Here is an 18,484-nt window from a genome sequence, read left to right as displayed (position 1 = left end):
CAATTAATAAAACCATGAAACAAAGTTCATTTTTCATTTATTACGCAAGTTGTAACCGTAGTCCAAAACAGTAAAGTTTTGTTTATTTTATTGGTAGGATAGGAAATAATGCTTTCATATAAATAGACACCCTATTTAACTCAGATAATCAAACTAGCTTCCCCACCATCCTAGAAGAATATATTCTCATTTATACATATAACTTACGATTAGACTGAAAGAATAACGTAAAATAAAAAGGGATTCGGGCAGAACGACACAAGGCTGCTTAACAACTGGCTTTATTATTAGAATCATCTGGTATTTATAGGCACTGAGTTTGTTGTGAAACTTAAAGATAACTAATCCTACTAGTACAGAGTTCCTATTATTATTTAGAGGATATATACAGCTAACGTATGTATATATATTCGAATTCATAATGTATTCTCTTTATGAACGAACTTCGAGTCAGAAGGAACTCAAAGTTTTTATGTTTTTTTTTTTACGAATAATCTTCTTTGTTGGAAACTGGATATGCAAAAATTTCTTATTTCAAAAGAAATATATAAAATTCACGTTTATTATAACTTACGTTTGTACATTATCATTGACTAATGATATGTTCTTGTCATGATGATACCGCAAAATCTATTTCTTAGTTGAAAAAGGAAAAATGTAGATGTAAAATATATCACAGCTATATAATGCTGCTCTTCTATGGTAGTCTTTTAGGGAGCTACAAACAGCAAAGACAACAATTCGATACTCAAGACCGTCAGGGAATTTTGATGAGGGGGATAAGGTCCAGAACGAGGTCTGCTCAAAGGAACTAGAAGAAGAAGGAGAAGCATTCCGCTTTTAAAACTTCAACTCAAAATATTAATCTGAGTTGAAATGTCATGGACCTCGAATCTTCAAAAACTTTTATTTTCGATTTTTTCGTTTCCTTCTCAATATTTTTCTTATCCTGTATATACTTTTTTTTGTTATTTTATTTACTAGAACCCCTCTGTTTGTCTATATGCTATGACAGAGTTAAATAAATAAATACAATTTGTATTTATTTTTTTAAATATATAAATCTTAATTGAAATTGATTTTTACAATTTAATTTAAGGACGAAATAAGAAGTAAAGGAAGAAGAAAGTAAGATCAGAGGCATTATCGCATTTTTAGTAAACAAGCCTTTCCTCAATTATTATCATTCCCTTCTAAAATACTGTACACAATATACCACAGGAATTCAGAAGCATGAAGCTTCTCCAAAAAGTTGTAACAGAAAATTTATGCAAACTCTTACGTAATAAATTATGATGCCAATAAAAGAATTGTAACAAAACATGAAAAGAAAAGTTCAGTAAAAATAGAGTTATAAGGAAAAAAATTAATTCAAGCCTCAACTGAAGCAGTTAGGAAGGAAACAGAGGGAGAGAAGAGATTCGACTCGCTTTCCAAGTGGACCAGAAAAAGCGGGAAAGGCGGGAAACCTCGGGGAAGGGAAAGCCGGAGTATAATAAAAGATATTGCTGTTTACATAAGGAACTGAGACCCAGGATTACGAGGGTCTTCTGGTCGCCACCCCATCTGTCTATCCCCGCTGCATCGTATTGTCTATCTGGTTGGATATGGGCAATAATGTCAGTCCGGCCGCCGGCCAATCTGGTACTTCGTTAATAAGATTAATTAGGATACATAATTTCAGCATTCATTAGTCACCTAATAAAATTCAAGACTACTGCAGAATATCTTAAGTTAGGTATATGCAGTGTTTATTGTATTATTTTCAGAATTAATTTATACAGCAACAGAGAAAAATCGAAACAGTATTATTACACCATTCCTCCTTCCTTCATTCATACAGTTCAGTTTTGACTCTTGCGCTATAGTATTCCCCACTAACTACATGACTAACATACTCTAGGTGCTGTCTGATTTATTTTTATTTAGTTTCAAATCATATATTGCCAACCTTAAGAACTTATCCAAGAGATCTTAAAACAAATAAATTACTATGGATAATATTTGTATAAAACAACAATCGGTCACAATATTGTGCTGTTTTAGCTCCTTTATTCCCAGATATTATGTGGTCTATATTGTAAGCCATGTAGGCAATTAGCGAACAGACTGAACAAAGATTTCAATATTTCTTAGTATACATAAAAATTTAGTTATTAAAAAGATTGAAAATAAGAAAATATGAAAAATTAACATTAACTCTAGCGGAGCATGTGTTATAAGAAAGAGTAATAAAATTACTTCTCCCAGAGGGGGACAGGGCGGAAATTTGTTTTTTATGAACGAGTTAGAAGCATTCTCAGGACATTCGACCTCAATGTTGTTAGACAGGTGTGTGCACCCACCCACTTGAGATTTTGAGTTTAGTCACAGTTCTAAAGTCGGCTTGTTCATGTCCCGTATGTTTACTTGTTAAAAATATCTGATAAGCAAACAACCAGATGTGATGAAAGTATATTAACAATGATTGATTGCGAAATACTTTTTTCACTTACAATTGACAAATTACTCAGATTGCGTATGTAGCGAGAGGGGTGAGAAGAAGCAACTGGTTCAACCACAACCCACCAGAGCACAGCACCTCGAGTCTCACCGAATCTCTCCAAAATTTCCAAATTATTTCATTTTGTAAAAAACATATTGTTATTTTTACATATTATTAATCTCTGTACATTACACTTAACACTATAAATCAAATGATTAATAAAAGATTCTATATAAGGATCCAATTTCCTTAGAAATGACTCCTGGAAAATATACTTGAACACAGAATAATAAAAAGGAAAATAATAAAAGGCGTTTAGATTTTATGAAAATGTCTTTAGCAATATTCATCAATCAGCAATATATCATAATAAAGGTATAAAAATAGTCTTTTAATTACAATCTCCTTACAAATCATAAACCATTTTTCTTAAAACTACAAATTATCCAACCAATTAAATTTATTAAACAAGTAAATAAGAACTTTCAGTTAATAAAAAAAAAATGTAAATACATTTAAAATATCAACAAAATTCTTACATTTCACTTTTCACATTGTTAGTAATAATATATTAATGTTTTATATTCTTGTATTAAAAAAAAATTCATACATAAAGGAAGAATATCCCATGCAGTTTTTTAATCGCACACCTGCATAATTATTAATATAAATTCTTGAATAATATCTGAACAATGCAATCCTCATAAACAAAAACTTATATGCACCTAACTGTTTACTGTAGTATTCATTAAACTATAATAATAATAATTATACCATTAAGAACAATATTACAACACTACTAAAACATGTATAATTACAACATATTTTTAAAATGTAAAGATATAATAAACTAATTGGAAGGTATTTTGATATTTATATATAATATTTTTTGTACTTTATTTTACACAATGAAAAGAATCATATCGAGGAAGGACAGCACAAAGTAGATCTTTTCTTCTTCGCTTAAATTAAAATTTATAGTCCGATGAGTCAGAAAAAATGAATTCCTAAAATGCGGTTCTATCCGTCCCCTACTAACTAGAAACTTCATCCAAAATACTGAAATGTTTTCAGTAACTAAGGGGATACAGAAAAAAAAATCGTTCTAGAATAAGGTTCCTAAATAATATTAAACATAAAACTTATTTCTGACCAACAGACCTATAATAGAAAATAAATTTAAGAACATAAAGTATACATAGTTTAATGTTAACATCGCTACTGATGCATATTTAATATAGAAGAAATATCAAAGTCTAAATATAATCAACTTAAGATAATAAGTAACAAATGAGGTTTTATTTGTTTCAATATGTGGCAAGTTAATAATAATATTTAATTATGAAAAACTAAATCAAAACAGAGTAAACTCTATTTAAAAAAATATTTACTTTAAAAAGATAAAAAAAAGGACAGAAAAAAATGTTGTATGGAAAAACATTTCTTTAAACAAAAAAATGTTTACCACTCGTAGACGATTAAAAAAAAATTTCTTAGTTCTTCCTTCAGACCTCAGTAACAATTTTTTTTTCTGAACATTCAACTGAAATAATTTTTTCAGATTTATATTTAAGGTGAGAAAGCTACTGCATCAATATGATTTATCATCGGTGTCCAGTAAAAAGGACCTATTCATAAAATTACTTATTTCGGAATAGTCATAGACACTAATAATTAGATTGACGAAATGAAACACAATCAAGAATGTTTCAGATTGGAAAAAAAATATAAAGCTGTTGATAGTTTCTATCCAATAACAATGTCCCAAGCCAGAAAAAGAACAACGCTTCTTTTTTTTTTTTTTTTTTTTTTTTTCTAAAATATAATTTTAACTTGAACAAAATACGTTAATTTTTTCATTAAAACAGCGATATAATGTAAATGCCATAACAATTTATAATTTATAATTGAGGTTATGGATATTGTAGATATTTCTATATGAAAATAAAATATTAACACTGCTAAATGTTACTAAATAATAACTATAACAATTTGCAGCCAAAATTCTTCTATCAAGTATTTTTTTTTATTTTTTATTTTTATTCCTGAAAAAAAATCCAGCACATAGGCACTTTTTCTGATCAATATTGCAAACTAGCGAAGAGATTGTAGAATTGGGGCTCGGGGAACGATTGGACCCAATGAAAGGGAAGTCCGGTTCCTGGGGGTATTCTAGGACCTTCCGGAATGTAGATGGCATTGCCCCTGAGGATAATCCAGGCTTGGTCTTAAATGCGTAGTCTCGAGGAGCTGTTTGTCTAAGGGCGACCGGCGATCTCAAATACTTAACAGTTCCTTCTAATGGAATTACACCAAGTTACGTTCCTATTTTAAACATAATTATTTGAGTAGGTTTTGTTAATTAATATTGGTTACTTAATTTTTCCAACAGTGTTATGGATCATTCAACTGACATCACTAATTTCTTCAAGTCCAAAAATTTTAAAAATATTTAAAATATAAAAACAAAAAAATTATATAAAGAAAATAGTCTCCGAATAACCAAAAAAAGGTAAGAAAAGGTATTTATTTTTTCAGAATACTTATCTATACATTTTTTTTTTTTGTAAAATAAAAAAAATATGGAAATATAAACTTATCAGAAATAATCAAAGGATTGAGACAAAAATAAATACGATTCTTAGTGTCGTCGCTGTTATGAATATTGTAGATATATCTTTATTAATTATCGAGTGCTTGAAACTGGACGAATCACTATTTTACAACCACTGAGCCGGGAATCACGGACAGATTTGCTACAAGTGGAGTAAAAAGCGAAGCTAAATTGATCTGTCTTTTCTACTTTATAATAGAATAATATATATGGCTTGAAGCAACAACTAATGTCCAACAATAAAGTTGTATGTTCAAGATTACGGTTTTACATGACAAAACATATAACGTTCTCAGAAAATCCTGCGACATTTTTTTTTTTTGTACCATAACAACTGCTAAGTTTCTATTGAACCGCGGTTCATTGGCTAATGTGAGTTCTAGAATACAGTATTTATTATGTATTTGTGTATAAGTATTATATATTTGATTCGGGTTCTTATAAGAACCGATCTACTGTTCTTAGAAAAGTATTACATATATGTTTAAACCAAGAAATAGATACCACAGATGCTAAGGGATGCTAGATAAAATTTTGTATAATTAATTATTGAATATCTTTTCTATTCGTCAATTTACTAAGTTATGGTAATCAAAAGGCTTGTAGGGCGTTTATTTTATGTACTATAAAATCAAGTCAGGATAATATTAGATTATATTCACAGTTATTTACAAACGGAGTAAATTTTATAAAAGACAGCTTACGAATTAAAACATGTTGATTATAACTTAATATAAATTAACATAATAATGGATTGAGAATACTGGATATGAAATGAAATGAAAATGAGACATGAAAATGAAAATGAAAAAAATAATTTTATTCTGGGACATATGTCCCCTAAGAGTAAGTACATGGTTCATATATTAAGATTTTTATCTAGCAAGCATTTACAAGTTTTCCGTACAGATAGCAAAATGAAATTACATTGGGATATTGGCTTAAATACTGTGTATAATGTTAATCAATATATGCCTATTTATTTGGTTACAATGGTAGGAAGGTTTGGTTATACAATAAGTGGAGGAATAGGTGTTGTTAAAAGGAAAAAATGGATGAGGGCTGGCGAATGGAGGTGGGAAGAGAATTTCAGGAAGTTGCACGTATGACGAAGGATAAGCTAAAGAAGGTGGTTCTGTAGGAGGGCATATATAAATCAATCGGTTGGATCTGGTGTTTAATGAGAGAATGGAGGAACGAAGAGTGAGGAGAACAAGGATATGTAGGTTTTTCAACTCTCCTCCCTTAGGTATCATAGTTATTCAATTGATTCTAATATATAATTGGTTTCCTACCAAAAATAATAGGATAGCAGTATTATGACTTATCTGAAGTGTGTTGCGGCGAGCTTCTACTTCAGTATCTCTAACCCTCTCGACTTAACTCAGCTGGTCCACGGCTTTGAATGTCCTCTGCTGAATTTAAACCTCGGTTCTGCAGCTCTGGAACAGTCTGCTCGTTACCACCCTCGGTCTGTCTACTCTCGACTTACTTCAGCTGGTCCACGGCTTTGGATGTCCACTGTGGAATCTCACCCTCGGTCTGTCAACTCGCGATCTGTACTTTTCGACTTCTTCCTCCAGAACGTACTCCTCTAGTTTTTTCCTTGATAGAATTATTTTCTTCCCACTACTTTCTTTTCATATTTTTCATTGGCTAATCAAACTTTGGGGACGGAAACTATACATCTAACATGGAATATATAATGACAGCATCAGGTCTTTTGTTCTCCAAAACACTTTCCTCTTCCTGCTGTTTATGGCTCCAGGATAAGAATATTGAATACAAACCGTTATGCTGGTGTTAAGGTAGGTGGGAGGTAAGCAGTCCCATAGGGTTGGCCTTCCTGAAATGTGTGATGAGGTTTCATATCGTAAAGCCCTCCTACACAGGTAGGTGTATACTTATAAGCCGGCAACTACTCATAAAAAATACCCAGATTATCTATCTAATTAAATTCAACATCTTTCTCGACCCGGTATTGTCAATACATATCAAAACATAAGTCCGTTTCTGAAAACAGTCAATATAAGTTTTCATATTCATTTTAATTAATTTAACTAATAACGTTAAAATAAAGAAACTAGCATATTTATAAGCCTTCCTTATAACTATCCGACTTATGTTATTGTTTATCTCTTTAAACATATTAGTAGGTTGTTCGTGAAGTTTTCGTTTACAAATAATGAAACTAGTTAAAGTAGTCGGATTCCTTCCACGATACATCTGTGTAAACAGAGCCGACCTAAAACAGCAAGCAGAACGTTGTGCCAACCTGGCTGGCGAATGGTGAGAGAGGAAAAAGTTGCGAATGACCTCTAGTAAGACACAGGCTATTCTCTTAAGAGGAAAAACTGTTAAGGCCGACCCTATTAATTTAATAAGTCGAGGAACAAGAATACGTCCTAGTGTAGTAGTCACTTGGATTACTTGGGAAATAGGATGGCCCAATCCTTGAATGGCCTTAGTCGTGTGGGGAGGGCGCCTTTTGAGACCTCAGACACCCTGCGACAATGACCATATATAAAGGAGTGGTGTGGGTATTCTGAGGTATGCCTGCAACGGCAGAAGAGAAGATTGGCGACAATCCTACGGACGGCTTTGCTTAGAGTCACCAAGGGATGAGGTGGTGCAAGTTTTAGCGGGAGGGGTACCTCTCGATCTTCTCCTGCAGGAAGAAATGATGATGTTTAAATTCAAGAGAGAGAACACGGTAGGTCAGCCAGCAAATCTTCAGGTAAGGGTTCACGAGAGCCCAAGTAAATGGGAAACCATTCTCTGGGAGGACACCACAGAAGAGTGGAACCGGCGTTGGAAGACAAGCCCAAAAGGGCTACTTTAAGGTATATGGGAATATTTCCCCACCGTTCGGTCACGGATGGAAGAAAAGTTGGTCCTCCTAGACAACAGGCTCTCTAAATTTTTCACGGGGCATGGGGTATTTCGAGCCAAGTTTTATGGCCACGGGATTGTTTGCATACAGAAAGCTATTTGCTAGGTAGAGGTAAAGATAAATACATTGAATAGGTATGTGGAGGTAAAGATAATACATTAAAGTTTGAGATCTGTCAGATGTGGAAGTCACCCGACTACTATACATACCTAGATTCATGATTTATAAACGACAACCTCATTAAAAACCGACAAATATATTTAAAGAGATATAGAATTACATTCCGTTTCTTTGTAAGATTAAAGGTATAAGGTATGGTTATTCATTTTAACATTTATATGATAAGTTTTTTCGTGATATAAACAATAAAAAAAGTAAATAAAATAAAATTCTTCAAAAAACTATTTAATAATTCAGAAACTGGCAGCAATAGGCTCGTCGGGCAAAAGGATCAAGGAAGGAAGCACTTGATAATTCCATCAGCACCAAGTTATTCTATTTGAATTGTCTCGAACCTTTCTCATCCAAAAGCTTTATACCCTAAGAGTGGTACTGAAGCTGAATAATAAATAAGTGTTTCCATCTCAAGAACCTCTTGCGAATGTTGAGGAAAGCACAGGCTGTATTATAGTATAGATGATTTAACAAAAGGTTTTCCTGTAAGAAGCAAGGTAAGTAAGCACAAAATATACAAAGTAGCTTTTATGAACTAGAGATCTGTCTATCTAAACAGACTTGATTTTCATTGTATGAAACATCTCAGAGAAACCTAAATAATATCATTTATTTATCGGTTTCTAGAAACCTTATGAAAAATGTATATATATTTATTCGAAATGGAAATACACAATATTTGTGTTTAATGAACTCTGATCTATGAGAAATGTACAGTGCTAAGTCCTATTGCCATCCAACATTCTAAATGTTATAACGCCATACAAGGGACTTGAACTAACAAGCTGTTTTGCATGTTTAAACGGACTCTACATTTTTACCGAGAAAATTTGGATCCAAGAGGCAGTGTTCAATTCTAACTTAATTTCAATAAGTCATCATCGACCAATTATGTTGAGTTTGGGGATGATACAGATAGTATTCGGAGAAACGTTACCGATACACGAGAGGGTTGTCAATAGTAGTGTTGGTAGCGAACAGTAGTCAAACAGAAGGAACAAACAGTAGGCAAAGAAGAGACCGTAGTGAAGAATATAAATTGTTTAAGGAAAGGATAGAATAACTAAGGTAAAGAGTTTCAAATCCAACCGTCCATTTCTATTTTTCCTTTAATTAAGATTTTTGTTCCATTATTATTAGGGGTTAAATTAATTTATTTTTAAAAACAGTTAAATCGTATGTGAATTAACAGTTTTAGCAAGAAATCATTTTTTCTCATGACAATCTAGTACCAAAATTGTCAAGCAACAAGAACAAATTAAAAAGTTTAAAATGGGTAGAATAAAATCTTCAAAAAAGAGTAGAATAAAAATGTTATGATTTTCTTCATTTTTTTATAAATTAAAACATGACATATTTAAAAGAAGGCTTTAATTATTTGACTATAAAGCAAATAAATTTTTAATATAGTTAAAATTTATCATTATAATAAATTATTTATTACAAACTATAGCTATTTTCTATTTTTTTTTTGCATTTGTGTCTCAATTGCAACTAAGGATATTTAAGATAATTTTATCAAATTGAGATTAATTATTTTGGGTTTATTCTAACAACTATTTTTGACTGTCGTCAAACTGGCAAGAACATACAATGTTTTTTCCATTTTGAAACCCCGCATACAGTGCCTTAATTCATGCTGTATTGCAATGCTCTAATCCAAAAAAATATAAAATCATATTAAAGATTTTAGAAGAAAATTATTATCAGAGGAATTATTTTTAGGCATACTTTAAATTCTGGAAATTGCTGGAAGAGGGAAGTGGACACGAAGTAAAGCATCATTGTTTTATCACAATCCTGGACAATTCTCCGAAAAGAACAGTGTTGATAGAGTTTAGTTAGTACCCTTAATTAGTACCCAATTCAGAACTCTGTCCGCAGGTAAATTAGATGTTTATTATTTAATACCTTGCCGAAAAATTATGGAATTATTTATTAATAGAATATTCATTGATAACCAGATCCTATCCGATTGGGAAGCCCTTAACAACGGCATTCGAAAATGGTTTCATGTTAGTGGAATCCACTCACTACCTGGGCCTTCTGGAATGCACAAGGTCAGACACACAGAACCTCACTGTCCCAATCATAGGTCTTCAGGAAGTGATGGAATTTCAAAACAAAAAGAAAGATAATAATTGAACAACCATAGAAAAATCAAAAGTAAAGGCTGAATTGAAAAAAAAAACATATATATATATATAGTAAACTAAAACTGTTAAATTTTAAATTTATCGTAACATTTAATTAACAGTACACAGTACTTCACAACAGACCTATAACCCTTAACTCATTCTACAACATTCTAATACAATCATTGTGCCGTTTAACATTATTACTATCCGAGAAATATACCATTTATAAAAAATTAAAAGAATTAATCTGAATCAATTTAATATAAAGGATAAAATACAACAAATTTAATGGACGTAACCTTTATATTTTACCATAATATCCGGCTGGGATTATTTTAAAATACACACAGATAATCAGAACAAAATTTTCAGAAACTGTGTAAAAAAAAACAAAAAAAACAAGTTCAGCACACTTTCCAAGTAGTTTTCACGTGAAAAATTATACGCTTTCTGAACCGTTTTACATTCAAAGAGCATAAGAGAGTAACAAAGTTCACCAATTGTTAGTAAAACCGGATCTCTGTTCATTAGAATGAACTATTTTAGCACAAAAAAAGCGAGAACGAACAATTATTTACACTTGTCGATTTGTTCTGTCATAATTGTCAGGAGGTTATTCAACTGCAATTTTTCAATCTTTTGCCCCGTCTCTTTGTCGGCGTACAGTCAGTCCTAAGCAAACTAGTCCTACATTTGCAATTAATTTATTGTCTCCGCTTAATTATTGTTAAATGTTTCTTGTATTTTACTTTTATTACTCAACATCACTTATATTGCTGGCTTCCTTGGATTGCCTCGTGGCATTGTAAGGTTAGTTGCAGGGTCCAATTAAGGTAATCATGTACGCCAGTGTATATTATATTATACTCTTATACAATATATTATACTATAATACATTTATTATTTCCATTATGTATGTATGTATTGTATGAATTTAATAATAAAGGAGGTTACGAAAAAAATTTTGTTTTTATCAAAATTTAGATTTTTTTTGGTAGGAGATATTCCATAGATTGTGCTGCAGAATGAAGTTAATTTGTAAGAAATCTATAAGTTTAGAAAAAATTGCAGGACGAGGTACAATATTTAGATTAAGTCCGAAAATAAATAAAATCAAAACTTTTTTGTCTGATGTGCCACTATTCAAATAAAACATAGATATAAGTTTTTTGTTTTAGTGTGTGGACGAACTGATTTGTTGTTGATAATTAATGTTTAACTCTACGCCAACATTTTTTTTAATTAGTATAAATATTATCATAAAATACATCTTCTCAACCCCAACCTTGAGTTAATCTCATGGAATTCCATGATATAGAATGAAATCTATATTTTCAATTTTTTTTGGATTTGACGAATTCTACTCCAGAAAGACTCGGGAAGACTCATAACAACTTTTTAACAATTTTACACATTTACCCAAAATACCGATCATAATTCGTCTTAAGGAGGTTTATTTATGCCCAAAGATGATTATAAATTAAACAGACAATTATAATTCCGCAGAGATCGGCGTATCCACTATTAGCACGACCGAAGCCAAACAATAGAAACCTCGTGGCACTCGGGATTGACCTTGGAGTTCAATAGCCCGGCTTCAACACCGACGCAGAACGTTCGATTCCCGATCAAGGACTTTTAGGAGCAAGAATGGAACTTTGCCAACAATCACTACTAATAATTATTTTTAAAAAAACATGGATCTAATAAACGTCTGTATGATGTAAAAGGTCGGTAATTTCAATTATTTTGAACAAACATAGGAAGGTATCTATCTACAAAATGAGAATAATCTGATCAGAAGAAAACCAACACCAGTGAATCGATTAAAAGAGAAATTAATGAGGAGCAGCAACGCCTTGCATGCAATCCTTTCCGCAGCTGCTGTACCAGATGGCCACATCACCATCACCGGACCTTAACCACCCCAGGAACCAGAAGAGCATGACCAGAGCTATTTATATATGACCATTATATAGTTTTAAATAAAGACCGATACTAGTTCGGAGCCTAATTATTCTTTGAACGATTAATAAAATTAATATTAATAGAATAAACAATTTGATAAGGATTAATAACATAGTAAAACTTAAACAAAGAAGTGAAGAACAATTTTTTTTTTTATCAGCTATAAAGATGACCCTGATGAAGACCCTCTAGGGACAATTAGTCTTCATAAAGTGGGTACTTGGTTGTTCATGGGGTTGAAGGAAATGATCGATGTGAATAACCAAATTAATTCGTTGTATATTCATTGGTAAAGATAAGACCTTTCATTTTTAATTCCCTAAATTAATTCAATTCCTTTTTTAAATACTGGAGTACCAATTTAACGAAAGGAAAGCAACATATTAATAATATATTAGATGTCTAAAGAAGCATATCGTTGCTGTTCTATATATCAATTATCCTATCTGGGTATAATTACACTTAGTATCAACAACACCAGTAATATAACTACAATATTAGTGTCATACGGAGATTTTTTATCATATTTATAACAAATCTGATGAAGACTAGATGAAGGAAACAGCCTACATTTTTTATTTATTGACATTTACTGTATATAAAGTACAACAAGCAAATTTGAAGTGAGATCATAATGATATGATACAGCATGTAGAGAAACTACCCAGTAGTAGAACTCTAAAAACTGCAACCTACATGAAATTCAGAATGTTCATAGAACAATAAATATATTTTCGTAATTTCAGAAACATAAACCGCCTGTTTTAATACCAAATACTCTTTTTTCATTTAGCATTTAAAAAAGAGCGATATCAAAAAAAAATTGAAGTAATTTACTTTCTGACACACTTAAAAAAAAAAATACACGTCTCTTCTCTTATGACTTCCGAAGGTGTAGTGAAAGCAAGTGAAATTGCAGTAAATATGCTAGAATAATACATATCGTTGATAGTGACAATTTTTTTAAATTATATTTCGGATTAACGTATTTCAAAGAAAGTGTCGTAGACTGATGTTACTTCCTCTAAAGTACCCTAAAAACTGTCTCAAAGCTAAGAATGATGTCTATAGTTCGGTAAGCCAATAAATATTCCAGATAATAATTTAATCGTTGGGGACGTGAAACACAAATAAAGTTAATATCTTAAAAGCCCCATCACGGCTATAGAAAAAGAGGATGTCCTGTTTAAAAGCCGAAGACGAGAAGATTTCTATTCAAGGAAGTGGTTCGCCGAAGATGGTTCTACAAGGCAAAGACCCCAGTCTCCCCACCGGCTCCTAGAACTACAGGAGTCGAGATGTTGTGGGGATTGTATGGAAATAGCCTCTTCTTCAAGTTGGAGCACGTCACGTGTCCTCTGGAAGGGACTAGGAATCTACAGGAAGTGGCTACGTAGTGAGACCTTGGCTTGTTGCACAAACTAGTTGCAACGCGCAAGGTCACCCATGCAGCTGTTTCCTTCGGTATCTCCAGCAATCTAGCCAATAGAAGGTTAATCGGGTCTTACTTAATGGTTAGTAATGCCTGCCCGTAAAGAGAACAATCACGTCGAAAGCTGTATTAATAAAGCACGTGTCTCCTAATGTAGAAAATGTTACAAGGTTGAAAGGGCATTCTGCGCAACGTTATAAGACATGATGCTTTTTAAATCAGTAAGTTAGTCTTTTTTTTTAATAAAACCAAACAATAGTCTAAAAAAAAGACAATAACTAACTCCTTATAGAACAGCAGATCAGACAGGTCCCACTATTCATTGAATTAATATGAGTGAAGACATGTTAGTCTCTTTGCCTTAGAGAATGCCTTGCATAGAGAAAAATATGGTGCAGTGCGCGCATCACAAACTTTTACTTATATACATATGTCCCTACGTTTGTACACTGGTGAGCTCAGGCAGGTTGTGGGTAATTTTTATTTTTAAAAAAAAATCAAAAGATTAAAAAAAATGTTTATTCTACTGTCACTAAAAATTCGTATTTTAGTATTACTAGAGGTGGGAATAACCATTATAAGTTTTGTCCCTGCCAGGAATACAACAGTTAAACTAAAGAGAACGAAGACGTAATGCAATCGGGAAACATCGGCTTTTCTCGTTCAAACCGGATGTTTCTAATTTTCATGTTTTTTATCCTATAGTTATTCACAAAATTCTTCAATATTTTGCATTTTTTACTATTGCTAACCACGAAGACTGTTATTTTTTTTTTCAAATAAACAACATTAAAGTTACTTCTGAGAAAGACTTTTTTCAACATTCGTAATCTAGGCTCTGTTAAACTATTTCAATTAGGATGAATCTTAGCTTACATTAAATATCATTTAATTATACGATGAAATGGAGAAATTCATTAAAATTACTTCATTTAAATCGTTTTCAAAAAAATCGAAATGAATCAATCAATTATTTTATCGAAAAAAAATGTAATCACATCGCAGGCCTTAAATATGTAATTTTATTTTTGTACGACTTTTTGTTTTTAAGATAGGCTGCTCACACATAGGCTATTTTGCAAGAATAGGTTTTTGAACTCCAGAGACCTCAAAACATGCATTTCCCCAAAAAGTCGAATTCGAAATTTTGCAACGACTGGAAATCTCTCATATATTTTACTGTAAACCGAAGATGATTTGAAAGATATGCGTGTCATGTTTTTTTTTTATCTGATTTATATTTTAAACAATTAAAAGTAGTATTTGTAAACATTTTATTGTAAAAAATACAAAAACATTAAAAGTAGGAAAAATATTTTACATTCGAATAATATTTCATTTTCTGTTAAGATTTGTTTAGTCTATTTAAACATATAAGCACAACCTATGGTGCTGTAGAATGACTTCTACCGATAGAAAAAAAAAAAAAACTACACTGGTTCTATGTACATTTTAATTTTTTTATTTGTTTATCACTCAATATCGGTTGAGTATTTGGTGGTACCAGGATTTTCTTAACAAGTCAAAGAAGAGTAGGTGTCGATCATAAAAGTATATATTTCTTCTTCGGTGGGTGCTTCCGGTTAAGGCTAGCTCGTCTTGTTGATCTTGAGCCCTGTGCTAAACCCGGTGTTTTCCCCCAAGTCCCTTTACAATTTAGCAAAATGTTTTACATTTATCGGAGTGTGTCAAATAGGTCCCACTCGATATCTGCTGGTAAAAAAATAAACAAATAAGCAAATCAACAAACAAATCAATTTAAGGCCCTGAAACCGTTCTACTAAAATTGTTTTTAATAATTTGAGCAAAAGTAGTTTAGCCTTATAAGGGGTTAAAGAGTGAAGCCATTAATCGTCTAAGATTTGGCCCGAAGTTATATATGCAATGACGACTATAGTACGGAGAAGTTTCCTTATTGAAATAGCCAGGAACTTAATTGAGGTCATGTTATACATATACTGCGACAGGACACCTCCCATCATAGGCTTATCTGGCTCATAGTTAGCAGCCACCCGCTATAATATAGTAGACAAGGACATAAATCAATAATTAAAATCAATTCAAAAGTATTTAATAATTATTTTCAATAAATATAATATAATAGGAATGGGTGAGAAGCAAAGGAATAGAATTGACAATTTTTCAAATAAAAGGTTTTTGCTAACTAGCTGTGTCTAAATTATTTAATCTTTAGCACTGACTAATAATTAATTGTTAATTATTCATAATTTTACATCTTTACAAATACTAATAATTCAGGCACAGATTGATAGCAAATAAAACTTGTACTTCAAAAATGGTAAATTTTACCCCTTAGCTTCTCGACCACTCATAATAATATTGTACAGACCACAATTTAAACATCTCGTATAATAGATCGTCACAGTTCAACAACTAGCTACGATAACTTTTAATGATGTTTCTCCTGAACATATCAGCATGAAAGCAAAATATTGTGTTAAAGCAACTCACTTGAATCCAGTGCACTGTGTCTATTTCTAGTTACTGAGGATATTAAAGTTAATAAGTGAATAACCAACGTAGAAAACGACCTCGTTTAAATTAGTAGCGTTTAGGGAAACCCGACGACCTCAGGTCTTTCTAAATACCTTTAAACTGATTTAAATCTTGAGCATGATTTCGTTTCATTTGTAATATTTATGCACTGCAGTGTATAGTTTTCAAAACTAAGTTTTATTGCTTGAATGAAATTTATTAATAAGGACTTGAATGTGGTTAGAAAGTTATAAAATACTAACGTAAAATTTGAGCAATCGGATTTTTTCTGTAACATTTCAATTATCAACGTCACAATCACATGATCATATGAATAAAGGTATAAATCAGTGATTATTAATTACGAAGCATCTTTAAAATTGTTTAAAAAAACAATAATAAATAGGGATTCTCCAGTAAATATTTGTGTATCCCTTGTTTGTTTTTGACTACGCCTAGTCTAAATAACAGCAAAAATTAACTTTACAAAAGAAAAAAAATTATAGATTTGACATTATGCCCAGGGATCTTAATGGGCTGGAATCTCAAAGAGCCGTTATTTTATTATTATTATAAACATTTTTTTTATCATTCGAATTATATGTCTCTCTGTAAGAGAGAGATTTTACTTATCTTAATGTATTTTTTTTTTTAATTTTCTTATTTATTTTATTCTAATTTTATTTCGTGTTATTTCATACTTACTTGTTTTTTATTTTTTATTTTTTATCTTAGTTTGAATGTGATCAGTTATCACTATTACCTATTGACCAACAATGGCAGATTGTAATATCTATAACTAAATAAAATTTTGAAAAAAAAAAAAAAATTTATCTAAAGCTGATAACAGGCACTGGCACACAATATTGAAATGTGGTACATGGCTATAATTTACAATTATTTTTCTATGGAGACATTTCTTCAGCGAAAATCCATATTCAATTCATATAAACGGAGAATTTATTATTTACTTACATTTTTCCGAAATTAGAGTAAAACAACATGTAAATCGTAGAAATTACTGAAACCTCAAAACGCTTCTAACAAAATAATTATAAAGAGTAATAATTTGGCAACATACCGATTAATTGTTTAATTGATTAAACCGCCAGGTGATTATCGAAAAGAGCCATCACTACCGAGTAAATTACTAAAAAGAATTATCCCTATAAAAAGAAAGTTAAACTAATAGTACAATCAATTGATGCCAATGGTAAGTGAAATTCTGGAGGAGACCTGAACAAAGATAAAAGAGAATCCGACCGGAAGTGTCTTAAGAAAGATGGGCAAGCCCCTAAGTCGCCCTTATTCATTCCTTTAAGCTGTCAGTCGCCAAGTCCTTTAAGTCCTCGCAAATGAGATCTTAACTAACACCCACTTAAAGGATAGAAAGGAAGGGATGGAAAGGCATTTTTTCCCTTCCTTTCTCAATTAATAAAGTTTTAATCATGGTTTCTCCGATAATTGAATGAATCTTGATTGGTATTCTGTGATCATCAGGTGACTTAAATATTCTAATATACTTAAATAGGAAATTCAGTATGCCGATATACAATTAATAAATCATATACAACTAACTAAGTGTTTGATAATAATTACATGAAATATAAATCTTAAGACTACTTTTTTTTTTTTAGTTTAGAGTGAGTATTTATTTTTATAATATAAAACTATATAGAAATGAAACGCTTTAAAAGTTCATCATTGATAAAATTAAAAATAATTAATTCACAATTATTCTATTATAACAAGCAGAATTATTATAAAAAAAAGAAATAAATACGAGAAATAAATATTTGCAAGGTGCCCTGACATTGCATTGTAAATTCAATTACTATTTATCACCATATTCAAATTCCAGGTCACTAAACATAAAAATTCAACAAATCATTAAAAAAATGTATCAATCAACCTAAAGCTAAAATGTTCATGAAATAATATCATATAAATTCATGAAGGCTGGATCCCGAAATATTAAGAAATAACTACAAAAAAAAAACTTGAGCACATTTTATATAATGAAAACAAAATTATAATCATATAACATTCAAAATATAAGGGAGTATTTCATTACCACATTATCAATAATAAATTCTCAATTTATTGCCTCTTTTTTTAAAACCAAATAGACCAGTTTTTATATCAATATTAGTAAGAAGAGAAAATGCAAAGAAAACTTTATACAGGTTTGAAAGATGTGAAGTAAAATATTTAAATTATATTTTTATTTATATTATATTTATAGTCAAATAATTATGAAGGGACAGATATTGTGGTGAGGCAG

Source organism: Halyomorpha halys, unplaced genomic scaffold (genome assembly GCF_000696795.3).
Source record: "Halyomorpha halys isolate HHAL.00 unplaced genomic scaffold, Hhal_1.1 Scaffold2384.1, whole genome shotgun sequence".
NCBI classification, from domain to species: domain Eukaryota; kingdom Metazoa; phylum Arthropoda; class Insecta; order Hemiptera; family Pentatomidae; genus Halyomorpha; species Halyomorpha halys.
Note: the sequence above shows the minus strand (reverse complement) of the source record.